General features: G+C 40.3%; 1 protein-coding gene; it reads right to left on the bottom strand.

Moving 5' to 3' along the window:
• Positions 1-13,046, bottom strand: part of LOC306660181 (protein prenyltransferase alpha subunit repeat-containing protein 1-like) — a 631,547-nt gene that overhangs the window by 98,885 nt on the left and 519,616 nt on the right.

The raw sequence follows: 13,046 nt of genomic DNA, 5'->3' as shown, positions 1-13,046 counted from the left end.
AACTTGACTAAGTTCCCTCTGTTGTAAATTTAAGTGGCTCTATCCCCCTGCTTAGGCCTTTCACTACTCTATTAAAATAGAATGGCTACATATGCAAGTGCTGAGATTGGCTGTGTCTATTCTCAAAAGTCATCATACCCTGCCAAGATCCAAAGTATAAACCTGAGGACGCTGGGCACAGTGGCACATGCCTATAATCCCAGTGGCTCAAAAGGCTGAGGTGCAAGGCTGAGGCAGGAGGATTTTGAGTTCAGAGCCAGCCTCGGCAAATTAGCAAGGCCCTAAGCAACTCAGCAAGACCCTGTTTCTAAATAAAATATTTTTAAAAAAGGGGGGGGGGGGGTTCGAGGATGTGGCTCAGTGGTTAAGTGCCCTTGGGTTCAATCTCTGGTACCAAAAAAAACAAAACAAACAAAAAACCCTTAGGAATCGTAAAATAACATATACCTTTATTTAGTCTAAAAAAGTCATAGCTAAGCTAAGAAGTTCTGGAATTATGTAGGAACTCCCTGAAAATGGATATCCTGCCTAATACCTATTTTCTTTACGGCTGAACTTTTGGCTGAATCATCATTGCCCAATTTTTAACTACATATGGAAAAAATAATTTAAAACAGAAACTCCTGTTGGGTATGGTGGTGCACATCTGGAATCTCAGCAACTTGGGAAGGCTAAAAGCAGGAGGATCACAAGCTCAAGGCCATCCTGGCAACTTAGAGAGACCTTGTCTCAAAATAAAAAATAAAACAGGCATAGTAGAAAGCCCTGATTTCCATCCCCAGTACCACATTTGAAGAAGAAAAAGAAGAGGAGGAGAAGGGGAAGGAAGAGGGAAGAAAGGAAGGAAGGGAGGAAGGAAGGAAGGAAGAAGAAGAAATTGTTCAACACTTTAAAAATCATTTAGGATTAACAGCAGAAAATTGCAAGAGACTGTTTCTGTACAACAGTAGGAACATAAGATAAATTTTAAAAGTATGACAGTTTCTGAGACCAAAATGCTCAAGAAACTTCATGTTACCTGTTATCCTGAGAACCAAATAAGAGTGTACTTTTAAATCTAATACCAGCATGATGAAATTTGAATTTTAGCATTAAAAAACCACAATAAAAAGTTCTGTGAAGTTTTTGCTATGAACTGCTTTGATTGGGGATTTCTTTAGTTGTTTGGTAATTTGTGCAATTCATCTACGTAGGAATTAGTTTACCTTGTAATTGTAACTATTACAATGTACTCTAGTTTGCTTTACTCATGTTTACATGAGTCACTCACAGAACAGAACAGTACATTTCTAGCATGAATAAGCACTTGGCAATACTCATTTTTTTCCCCCAACGTTTTCTAATCTGCAAAAAAAGATAATAGTGTTACAATGGTCATCACACTCCTGTGTCACATGTCAGAAGAGGGCATTCACAGCAGAGACAAGCAACACTGGCCAAGCCAACTGGTCCCTGGAGTGCCACACCATCTTGGTGGACTCACCACAGGCCAAGGCGGCCCTAATCTTGCCAATTCATAAATATGATAATCAGAAAAGGGTTTGTGCTAATCATGCTATAGGTGATATTAAAGTAAAAATGCTAATTGAATACCTTATTATGGGAATAAAAACCATAATTTGGGTTGAATGCTGATATATGCTGATCAATGTCTCTCCCAAAAACATCACATCACTACATGAGGAGGTCAAATAGCAGTCAAAAGGATGCAAAGTGAGTATGGAACAGAAATATATCTTGTGAATTCCTGTGTGGCCTGACACTGCACTGTAAGGCTAAGGTAGGCTCAGAGCAAGATCACACTCTAAACCAGGTTTAGATCGTAGGCAGTCTGACTGCAAAAGCCCACAGACAGCAGGTCAAAGATCTGTACACAGACCTGTTAACACTGCACTCTGGCAAGGTCTCTTCCCTGTAGAAAGGCCTTGAACTCTCAAACTGGCAACCCACCCTAGTCTTCAAGCACTATCTCTCTAAATTTCTCTTCATACAAATTCCCTTTCAGAGGAACCCATTAGTACCTTTATTGAAGTTATAATGCTGCCCTAGAAGCAATTCCATCTCTTTACTTGCTTTGTATATCTTTGCTATGATTCATTCACTGCAGGTATGTTCTACAGGTTTTTTTTTTTTTTTTTTTTTGAGTTGAATCTTTTTCCCAAGGTAAAAAGGCAGAGATCTGCCTGCTGGTCTTCATGAATGGCATACACACCACACCTGTTGCAGAAGCCATCATTTCACAGTGAAGTGAAGGCTTTCAGAGTTTCAGAGAGGAGGGAGCTCTTTTTAAAAGAGAAAACTAAAGAAGTCATAAAATGTCAAGCTAAAACTCTCAAAAATGCAAAGAAATCTTTATATCTGTTGACTCAGCACACTAGAATCTGGGGGTTTGGTACCAAATATTGTAGAAGTTAATGACCAGTTGTCCTGAAAATATATGAGCAGTCTTCAAGCTCTTTCAGCAGCATGTGGTAATTTCTAGTCCAGTCCACATCTGAGAAACTGAAATGACAGAAAACACCTGAAGAGGAAAAATCATCTACCAGTCTCAAGAACTGTGGTCATTAGTACTATCTAAAATTACAACTAGCTTAGTCTTTCCTTTAGCTTATTCATTATTAACCCATTTTCAGCTTGGCTTGAATATCAAACTCTTGGCTTCGGAGCCCATGGAGGTATGCAATATTGTGTAACCAGTTCAGGATTCTCTATTAAAATCTCTACATTTTTTGCAAATACTGCTTACCCAGCAACTCGGGTGGCTCAAGGCCACAGGAGAGGGAACATCACCCTCTATTTCTGTGCAATCAGAAGTTAAGTGAGCTTGAAGGTTTCCTTCAGAAAGGCCTCCATGGACTCGCAGGGCTCTGTCAGTGTTAAAAATGTCTCAGAAGTGTATTCTGATCCCCAACCCTTCCCATTCTGCAAGGCACTCACACTGCAGCAGCTATGCTTCCCCTTGGGCTGCCACCGCTCCAGTGGGGAGAGCCAGTCCTGCATTCTCCTCGCTGCTTCCCACAGGAAAGATGTCCAGATGTAAGATGCCGAGGGGATTGGGTGGCTAATACTTGCTCCATTTGAGGGTTCAAATTATGAGAGGGTCACACTACTCAATTAAAATGCAACAGGGATCTGCAGAAAGAAAATTAAAATCAAACCCTTTTTCCAAATCACTAACTTCAATTGTCCAACCTGAATTAAGAGCCTTTTCCTAAGCCACAGAACGAGTTCATCCTCACTGGGTCTCTTATTGCCACTGCCCTGGAAAATGATCAGAACCAAAGGCATTCCGCCTTTACGAGGCAGACTGTAGGTGGATTGTGAACACTTTGAAAGTTTCTCACCCGATCCTATCACACACACAAAAATCCCACCAAGTCAAACACACACACACTGCCAGCGGCTCTTCTGGATAAGTGACATTGTGCTGCAGATTGCTACAGAGGGAAAACAGTGGGGCTCATGGAGTCTCCAGATGCCTAATTCCATGGCTGATACACAAATGGAGATGGCAGGAAGAGTGATTAAAGGAAAGCTTTGCTCTACTGTTACAGGAAGGCTGAGGAGGGGGAAAATACTAAGACAATGAAACTGACACATCTGCACAAATGCCTGGCTGGGCACATTGCTTACTTCTTCAGGTAGTGGAAAATACATTAAGAAACCATAATAGCAAAAGTGGTATGAAAAGCAACACAATCACACTGCTTACAGGCAAATATTTCAAAATTTTATAGTGTGGCAATTCCCAAACACAAAAATTACCTTCTTGATGAGTTTCAGACTAATTTATAGTAGAGATGACTCTTGGTCTTCAGTACAACTTAATCTCCTCCCTCCCTCTCATGGGTACTTCTTCCCTTAGTGCTTATTCTTTTCCTTCCCCACAAGGCCAAAGCAACATCTCCCAAGACATTTACTTCTCTAAAATTATACCCCCTTCTGAAGGCATTTATCATCTTTTAATTCTTAAAAAGCTAATTTCCTCATTCTTCCTCTTTCCAAATCTTACATTTTAATAAGTACCACTCAGTTTCATTACCACCACCCAAAATGAATGTAAAAAAACAAATAGTGATCACCACTGTGCCCAAGGACATGCTACATAATTTAGGTACACATCCTATTCATTCCTCTAAACCCAATGAAATAGGGATTTGGTTTTCAAAGATACAGGAACTCGCCTCAAATCATACAGCAGGTTAAGGTGGGAGGGCTGAGAGTGGAGTATAGGTCCATCTGACTCCCAAACCAGTGTAGCATATTCCTCCAGAGAATGGAGTAAATACTATTTTATCATGCAACCAATGATAAAACACATACTCTGTACACTCTTGCAGATTTCAGAAAACATTCACTCTCAGAGTCTCTTTCATAAACACACTCTTAAAGCCACTTGGTGGTTCACAATTCACAAATACAAACTCAGACACTGAACTGAGAAGCCAGGGTCTTTCACCCTTAACGTTGCCAACACAAAGGGTAATTCTTCCTTGCAGAGACTGTCCTGCGCATCATAAGATATGTAGCAGTATCCCTGGTCTCCACCCACTAAATGCCAGCAGCAAACTTTCCTGCCCCAATTATAACAATCAAAACTATGTCCAGATATCACCAAATGTCCCACAGAGGGTAAAACTGCACTCTGTGGGGGACCATTGAGTTAAGCTAACTGTCTAAGACCACACAAGTGAAAAATGTACTAATTCCAGGAGGGAGCTCTCTTAAATTCTAACTTAGTAGAAATTTCTCTCACACCAAGCCACAGCTCCTTAAGAGAAATCACTTATTAAACTGGACAAAATGTACAGGACACAGAATGCAAACATCTCTATTTTACTGGTTTGGTAATACTAATCAAGTACTGCCTCAGCTTTTATGCTAAGGTAAACATGCCACTGTTCAAAGAGTTTCTAGATGCTCTCCAGAATCTCATTACCCAGTTCTGGGCATAAGTTAAAACACAATCTCAGAAATGTACACAGCATTGCCTCAAGTAGTAATAGGAAAGATAGTAAAAGCCATAACAACAATAAAAGAACTAAGATACACAATGCACTATCAGACTGTTTTAAGCGCTTTGTATAGAATATCTAATTTAATCCTGCAACACCTTCAACAGCTCTATGTGGTTAGTATATTTATTTTTATCTGCATTTTATGAATGAAGAAACTAAGGCAAACAGAACTCCAATAAATTGTACAAGGTCTGGCTCTAGAATCCCTGTTTTTAATCCCTATTTACAGTGCTTAAAAAACTATGGGAATATCACCTCCATGATTCTAAGCACTTCATCTCTAATAATGTGAGTTTTCCCTCCAGCTGTATGTACATCAAGTGTTCTCATTGAAGCACAACCCTGGCACCTTATTCATATCTGAAACAAACCTACTTACTGCCTAATCCACATTTTCCATTTGGAGTAAAGAACACACATAAACTGTTCAATGTCTCATGGAAGCTGACATATCATAACTATGGTACTGCCCTCATACACTTGTCTAATGAGGTTATGGACATGAGTGATCCTTAGCAAACATATGTTAGATACTGATCCTCATAACTTTTTTCTAAGTGATCCTGATCCACCTGTTCAAAAATGCGTTTTACAATTCAGCTAGACAACAACATAAGCTCCAAATCTTAAGTTTTCAAAATTTACCATCTCCCCATTTTTGAAAATTGAATCTCCTGGCATGCGTGTGCCCACCCCCCACCCGCCCCATGATTTTTCCAAGATTACTTGCTCCCAAGTGCATCACCATGGCATGTTCTTTCAGCATCCTCCAGAACTGAAGTCACCTAAAGCAGCTGGGATATGTAAGGAGGTGGCCAGGGCACCACTGGTTGGCCTGGGAAGCTAGGAGGTATATTCTTGTAAGTATATGGTAAGGGTGAACAGGTGGAATAGATGCTGAAGTTCATGGTCTGCTATGTAGGCTGTACTGTTCTCTTGTACCAGGACATGCTAACAGGTGCTCCAGCAGAGAGACTCTCAGAATTGACACACTAACTTTCCACCTCCTTCTAACAAGTTTTAGCACTCACATAGTACCTTTAATAACCTCACTGTTCTCAACAAACAGGTTTAATGCTAACCTAAGTGCTAACATGAATTTAAAAACATTTCTCATAGCACATAAAATACTGCAGGTGTGCCTCACAGAGGTTTCAACTGCAGGACATCCTTTCAACTGCAGGATCCAGAGCCTGGTTTTAACACTGAGAGAAAGCCTCCATTACACTTCGTGAGGAGCAGAAAGGATACATTCAGAACTGAAAGGGCTTCAGAAAAAAAAGAAGGCCAACAAAGATCAGCAACTTCAAGGCAGCCATGTGTATGACTGACCCATCAAGAACAGGGCTTGCTCAGCTAATATTTGAAAACCACAAGCTTCCAGAGTAAATATGTCATTCCTTGAACTTTGAGATTTGGAGCATTGGGGCAATGAGGACCTTTTAAATCACCGAAAAATCTGCTTTGGACCAAGAAACTCTGTTGGATCATCTCACACAGAAAAAAATCAACACTATTTTAAGAGCAATTGGAGTCACATGGGAAAAATAACAAATGTTAACTTCTAACATAAGCTAACAACTTGCTGTGAAATTTGAAGCAGGTTATGTAACCTTGCTGAGGCTATTTCTTCAACTATAAAACAGGGATAATACCACTTCCACCTGTTGGCACTACTGTGAAAATTAAATAAAATCATGGATGCAAAATATCTCAGCACCTGATGAAAGGAGATCCATACACATTCAGCCCTGTTAATAACCATTAAGGGTCCAATACAAACCCAAATTTAATTATTCCTTTGAGGTTTTAGACATTTGAGATATAATAAAATATTTTCTCATTCTCACTACCTGAGGGGGCTTTTCCAACTACCCCAGAGGGCTTAAAGTCATTTTTCTCCAAACATCACCATCACAGGCAGTTTCTCAAAAAAAAAAAAAAAAAAGATTACAAGTTGTTACTTTTCACAGAGGCGCTTGCAGTTAAAAATCATAACAACTGAGTTTAACAATTAACCTACCAGCATGAAAAGAGTGGAAGGAGGAGCTCATAGGATAACTAAAGTTTCCAAAGTTTTAATTACACAATTTAGAAGTGACTTCTTTCTAGACAAGTTTCCTTCATAGACCTAAAAAAGTCAACTACAATGAATTTTCTTCTACTCTTCCCCTTCTCCTGTCTACTGGCTGAATTAGTCTAGATTTTCACAAATGCAGAAATGTAATGATACTATTCATAACAATTCATATTCATAACAATTCAATTAAAAACTTTCCTGTTATACTTTATGCTACCAAGACAGCTTCAGCCTGCCTCTCTCTCTCTAGTACAGTGTTTCTAATTACAAGACCAGAAGTAACCACAAGATTTACTTTCCCTGTCCCCTATGTCTTGGACCTCTTGCAAGAAAATAAGTTGGCCGGGAGGGAGCATACATACAAGGCAGCTATAGGTCTGTGCATGTGTGAGGCCCTGAGTCTAATGGCCAGCCCCCTCCCTACCAAAAAGTCATGTGCACCATCCAAATACACTTGCTGACTAATTTCTTTCCTAGAAAAGCAGATTAAGAAACTCATCAAGTTTATCTCTACATACATTTAAAAGTCGTAATAAACTCAACTGGGTTAAAAGTGGAATGATAAACATTTGTACCACTCAAGTCCAAATTCCAAATTAGGGCCCCCCTAATTCCTATTTTGGCACAATGTAAGTAAAAACTACATACATCAAAAACAAATTTAAAAATAAAGATAAATGGCCTTTCTTTTCTATGTATTTATTTTTATAAATTCCACAAAAGCAATTACCTGGCCATACTAAATAGAAAGCATAACTACAGAGTAAACACGCTCATTCCAAAACACGGAGAGCACGTGCTTCCTTCTGGCACTTGGTACAGAGTTCCCTGACTAGCAAGCTTCTAACAGCCAAGGGAGTTGGCTGGAAGATCTTTTTGTACAGCGGCTGGAGTCTGAGAAGGCCAGAAAACTTAGTAACCAAACTGTAAATACATTCCCACTCTCTCGAAAACCTACATTAGGAAAATCTGATAACCCCACAATGAAACAGGGTGAAACCATCCCTGATCCTGGGCTCTAAAACCACTGCGGTTGGCATCACACAATTGTACATTTGTTGATTCTGCCTACCTCTATCCTGACCACCGCTTCCGCCACTGCACTGAGCGTTCTCAGGTGTAACTGGCTAATGCCAGGTTTAGCGTCAAAGCAAAATCCGGAAAAAAAGAAAATTCCCTTTACTTCGCGGGTTAAAGGAAACTGCACATTAATCCCTGAACGGATGTTTTCTGGAAGGCAAGAAGTGTTTGTTTCTTCCTTGCTTTTAACCAGGTCCCACAGTCTGCGAGCACAAGCCTCCCCAGAGAGCATTTTCACGAACCACAGCATCTTAGAAGGGACAACACTTACTCTCTCCTCTCGTAGGCAGAATCCGCTGGAAAGTTCCTGGAGCACCAAGTTTGCGCGGCACCGGCGCGCTCGAGTGCGCGCTGGCCGCCCGGGCGCAGGCGGGAAGGCAAAGGCGAAGGCGAAGGCTGCGCGCGCAGACCACGGCCCGCCGGGACCACACCGCCGCTCCCCAGGGCCTGCCGGGCTCAGCGCGAGGACGGCGGCTGCGCCCTGCGCTCCGGGCGGGAGACGCACGGATCCTCTCCTGGAAGGCAGCTGCGAAACGAGCTCAGCGCAAAGGCTCCAGCAGCCAAGGCCGGCGGGTGTGGCCGGGCGGCAGAGGGGTTTTGGAATGCCGGGTGTGGCCCTCTGCCATGGCAAAAAAGAAATAAGTCAGCCTGTTCAATCCTAACCAATAAGCATGTTCACTGTCGGTTAAGGCGGAACTTTCCTTTCTTGATTTATATCAGGCTTAGCAGTCTTTCACAGCCTTTTTCTTTTAAGCCTTTAACAACTTCAGCACAACTTCTAGAAAGTGGTAGGTTGCTCTTTAAAAACTCTTATGAAACAAGGATTAAAGTTGTTATGATACTTATCAGTAGATGTCCGTTCGTTTTTATAGTAAAAGTTTTTGAGTTAGGTAGGGGCTCTTAGTGAAATGAACGTTGGACCTGATGTCAAAGCAGGTTGGGATGGGACTTCTGGCATTGCATGACCTTGGACAAGTTAATTATCTGAAATGAGGGGGATAAAATGCCAACCTAATAGTTTGCCAAGCGAATCACAGGCAATAACACATGCAAAGCATTTGGCATCTGCTTGACAGAGTAAGCACTCAAAAAATGCTGTGTCTTGTCCCTCTAAGTTCTGAATCAAATTCCAAAATTATAGTCAAACTGACCTATAATTCTCTTTTATGGTAAAAGAGCCAAAGAATTTTATAGCTGAAATAAGTTTTTTGGCATTGCCTGGTCTGATTTGCTTATTTATGTGGTGAGAAATTTAAGAAGCTTTTGGTTTAAGATGGAGAAGTTTTATTAGTAGCAAGAGAAGTTTTATTAGTAGCAAAAAAAGAATGTGGAGTGGTGCTTAGGTTGGAACAACTTCATTTAGGTCATTATTACATTAACTAAAGAAAAAAAGCAAGAATAATTTTGGGAATATTCTATCTTGGTCACTGTGCCCTAAATATTATTTTGGAATAAAAATATTTTTTTTAAAAAACTTTAAGTAGTTAGGAATTGGCAAAGTATAAGAGACTCCAAAACTACTAGTTCTGCAGACCTATTAAGTGAATTGATTACTACTGCTGGTAGAGAATTTCTACAGGGGAAGAAAAGACATTTTTAAAGTTACAAATTAAACCTTCTTGGCTTTGGAGAAGATCTCTTGAGTATATCTTCTTCATATTTGTTTAGAGCTAGTCATTTCCACAGGCCAAGATTTCTTCAAAATAATCTTTAGTCAAAGATAAGATCTAAAGTAAGATCAAGAAACTTCCTAAAGTGCTATTCTTCTCTCCAACGCAAACCAGAGAGTGGAAAGAACACTGCACCAGGAGCCAAGAGCTACCTTCCTAGTCCCAGTTCTGCCGTAAGTGTCCAGGGCTCCAAAGCTCAAACGGTAATCCAAAGAGGCAGACGCAAGACAGGCCTACAGCCTAACACTGATCCTTAGCAAGAGACACCCAACATACAAAACAGTGCCTTTCTCCTCCATGACACAGCTGATATCTCCCCCGCCCACCTCTCTCACATATTCCTTATAATAGTACTCCTAGTTTCCTAGCTATTTTAAGTTAAATTCTGGAATCATCTGAGCTCCCTCCCTCTCTCTTGCCAATTCACTATTAACAGGTATAATATGAAGGCTTCATTCACACTTTTTCCATTTCTGCTTCAGACATTTGTGCCTTCATGCCAGGGTTACTAAAGTTGAGTGTCTCCTAACTGCTCTTCCAGCTGGCAGGCCCCTCCCTCTGTGCTTCCCAACACTTCATCACCATTACACGATAAATGTTAAAGCTCAGAGTGCCATAAACCTTTCCATTCTCAATCTAACAACTATAATTTTACAGTAGACATCAAAAGGAAATTAATTTATTTTATAGGCAACTTTCCTCAAATGGTCACACAAGTTAATGTGTGTATTTTTAAGCACTGATTTTCTATTTATAAAACTTGTAATTAATCATGCTAGGTGAACTGGTAGTATGTTGGCTGTTACTGCCAAGAACAGCAGCTTTTCTATATAAGAAGACAACATAAAACCTATGTGTTTATGAACACAATAAATTTCATAACATAAAGTGTGTTTATATGTGTAGACATATGTAGATACTTATAGATACCTGATGGAAGAGAGAAGTCAGCACATACAGGAAAAAAGAAGTGATCTATGTAGTTCATTCCTATTATTTAGGATCCAGTCAAGCTTGAAATTCAGAGTAGGTGCTCCATCCAGGAAGAAGGAAGGCCTGATAAACACAAGCAGCTGCAACCTGAACTCAAAACACTTAAAAGATGTTTTCCTAATCCTTACGCTTTCAAAACAAGAAGCACACCATTAACGACGTAGTCAGAACAATCTCACAAGAGAAAAGAGATATTTATTTCTAGGATGCCCTTGGTGCCTAAAATTAAAACACAAAGCACAAGGGTTCTCAATACAGAATTGGGGGGGGGGGGGGGGGGTTGGGGAGTGGCAGTGATGATTAACCCAAAAGCCCAATGCCATATGTTCAGAGCCCTCTGAAGCCGGCTTCTATCTCTGCCACCCCCAGGCTTTAAAAACCCTTACCGAACAGCCCGTTGGTCTGCTCTCGGCACACTCACCTGGGCTGGCACCATGCCTTGGTCTGGTGACCTCACACTCTATTACTCCTCTCCAAGTGCCTACAGGCCTTTTTCTTATTTTTTATTTGTTCTTTTCAGTTATACATGACATGAGAATGTATTTTGACCAGGTCTTTTTCTTTATACTGTCCTTTCACAATCAATATATAGTATCTCAGCACCTTTTCTTTCGGAAATCCCTGACCTTTTTCTCTGCCAGATAATGAGGGTACCTTTCAGAGGCTTTGTATCCTTCAAGGCCTTAGCAGAGTCTGAATAAATAGTCCTTGTTGTTGATCTAATGATGTTTAAGTTATATAACAACCACAATGGAGAAAGAAAAACTTTGCTGACACATCAAGAATAAACAAACATTATAGTTGTTCAAACCAGCTGGCAAGCAGAACCCAAGCAGCAGATGCATCTCTTTGCTCTTTAGACATGTTCCAACAATATGGAATGCTATTGAGAAAGCAAATCCAATACTTCCTAAAAGGAAGGGACGTTTACACAACAGTGTTGTCACATGGAATCTCAGTGCCCCAAACACTAGCCCATTGATGAGCATAGAGGCAATACCTCATTCTATCTTCCTTTCAAGTGTGGAACACATACATACAAATTTGACAGTTTGCCAAAGTACCAATTCCCCCTTCTATATAAACATCCCTCTCAATGTATGTGTTATTGCCACAAAAATCTACCTGTTTATCTTCTATGGTTAGTGCTCCTAACCATAAAAGGAAGCAAAGGACATCTAGTTCTTAAAAACTAAGTAATTATAGAACTATCATAGTTATACATTTGGTAAAATAGCCTAAAGTCAAAAGCCAAGCAACATGTGCATTAGAGCCAACTTTTATCAAGAGTCATTACCAAACACATTCCTAGACCTACCTACCCACCCCCACACATCACCAGCACCCTTTTGTTAATGTTAATACATTTGGCTCTTACGACAGGTGGGAATAAACACTACCACTGTTCTCAAAAAGCTATGTCATAAATCAGCTGTACTATTATACAATTAAATACTTTATTATAATTGCTCATGACAAAGGCACTAATAAATATTCCATGTATAAACAACCAAATGAATCAGTCAGCATTCTTTAATATGCAAGTAACAGAAATGGCACTTGAAGCAGCACCAGCTAAAGCAAGATAAGATATATTGACTTGAAGTAACCCAGCAACAGAAGACTCACAGAGGAAGCTTAGCCAACTTGAAGATCAGCTCAAAATGAACTCCACCATGACAAGATAGCATCTTTGTTTATACAAACTGGCTTTGTCCTCCCTTCCTGAAGGCTGCCTTCTTCTACTTAACTCCCAGCTCTGCCACTAAGAGGTACTATTCCTCTATTCATAGTTGTCATTTTTAAAATTGTCAAGAAGGTCTCACATTGGTCCAGCTTGGGGCCACGCATCCATGACAAACTGGTCTACCTTAGGATCACCTAAGTTAAATTGGTGGGAAGAGCAGTAAGTTCCCCAGAAGGTAAATTTAATTCTTGTACGTGAAAAGAAAGGTTCATTTGTCTACCAAAAAACACCACTGCCTATCAAGAAGTTCCATTATATGCCCCATGTGAAAGCTTAGGTAAGTAGTCCTCTACCTGTTAATAAGACATGACATTCTAAAAGTTGACTTCTATATCTCAAGTCAATGAACTCTTTACCTGGCACTTGGAGTCACTTCACTGGAGACATCATGGCTCTAGTATAAAGACTGGCTCCCTCACCTGTCCTTAAGAGTCTACTTAACTCTTAGTTGACCTAAA

This window comes from Sciurus vulgaris, assembly GCF_902686455.1.
Source record: "Sciurus vulgaris genome assembly, chromosome: 4".
In the NCBI taxonomy this organism is placed as follows: domain Eukaryota; kingdom Metazoa; phylum Chordata; class Mammalia; order Rodentia; family Sciuridae; genus Sciurus; species Sciurus vulgaris.
This window is presented reverse-complemented; position numbering and strand designations above follow the sequence as displayed.